The sequence below is a fragment of the Mytilus californianus genome, unplaced genomic scaffold, assembly GCF_021869535.1.
Source record: "Mytilus californianus isolate M0D057914Y unplaced genomic scaffold, xbMytCali1.0.p SCAF_5, whole genome shotgun sequence".
In the NCBI taxonomy this organism is placed as follows: domain Eukaryota; kingdom Metazoa; phylum Mollusca; class Bivalvia; order Mytilida; family Mytilidae; genus Mytilus; species Mytilus californianus.
The window spans coordinates 68,082,774-68,084,447 of NW_026262701.1; positions in this window are offsets into that span (position 1 = coordinate 68,082,774).

Consider the following 1,674-nt stretch of genomic DNA (forward strand, 5'->3'; position numbering starts at 1 on the left):
ATGGGAGAAATCCTTAGTTGCAGTGACAAGTAGGAATTCATAAAGTATTGGGGTGTACTTACATTAAATAAATTACTTGACCTTTAAGGCCAAAGTCATCTTCCATGGTATGTGACACGTTGTTCTGAGGTACTGCATCCATATGCTTATGTCATACGAGACAAAAGGTATAAATGTAAAATAAAATCAAGTATTTTGACCGTTAGGTCGATGGTCACGGTCACATAGAGGTCATGAGGAAATGCATCACAGAGTCTTATGGTTATACACCATCATGCCAAATATAAGCTAGTGTCAAAGAAAACAAGTTATAACCTGAACATGGTTGCTTGAGAAGCAGAAGAAAAACAGTACTTAAACATAATGTCTCCCATTGTCAAAGGGGGAGATGATCAGAGATGTGGGGTATACGTCGATGAGAAAGCAACCTTGTGACAAAAATAGCCAAACTGACTCAGGACAGTCACATGAATATGTGGTAGGGTTAAACTATTTTTTTTCAGATATCAATTCCCCCTTTTTTAATCTCAACATTCATAAAAAAACATACAATAATAAACTGTTGACACAGAGATATGTCTGGCTTTTTGTAATACTGACAGTAAGATGCAAATGTTGAAATTAAAATGGCAATATTTAAACATGTTAACTATGCAAAACATTCAAAGTCAATGAACTGAGACTGAACGTGCAGGGTCAAATAACCGCCATGAAAATGAGAAATGCCAATGCTTATAAAACTGCATACCAAATACCATTGAATGTTCATAAGTGTTTCTCTTCTAACTAGCCTTAATAACCATAATCTTTAACTTGTAAAATATGCAAGTTTTAAACTAAATGAGCCATGATGATAGGCAGGGCCATATAATCTCCATGGAAATGAAACTTGCAAATGTGTATACAACTTCATACAAACTATCATTGACTTAAAATTTGTGGTTTATCTTAAACTGATCTAGTCACAAACTTTAACATGTAAACTATGCAAATATTCAAAGTCAATAGACCATGACTGAGCTAAATAATCTCCATGGAAATCAGATGTGCAAATGCAAATACATCTGCATACCTAATATCGTTGACCTACCACTAATGGTTCCCCTTAAAGGCATAATCAGGAACTATTACATGTAAACTAAGCAAATCATTCAAAGTCAAAAGAACATGACTGAGGGGGCGAGGCCAAATAATATGCCTGGTAATACCAAATATCATGGACCTACCACGAGTGGTTCCCCATAAGCACCTAATCACAAACTAATATATTGTTGATGCCGCTACTGCCGCACCACACTAACTCTCACTTTTTCGAAGCAAGACAAACATCTGCAATAAGAGGGCACACATAATTTCCATTGGAATTCCAACCACTTGTCAGTATACTTCTCTAAAACAACCATGAATTTTATGAAGCAAAAGTTTAATGGCTTTAATCAGTTCTTTGCATGTCCAATTTGTTTTGTTTTTGTTTTCAGTTGAAACATGTTTTATTATTCAAAGGACAAATGGATCATTTTGTAAGGTTTAATACTGAAAAAAGGAATTGTAAAGACTGTAACAGATATAGTTACACCAAGTTTTAACAAAAGACCTATTCAGGACAACAATTTTACATTCTTGGTAGCAGAAATACAAAAGAAACACAAACATTAATAATTCATAACACAAATA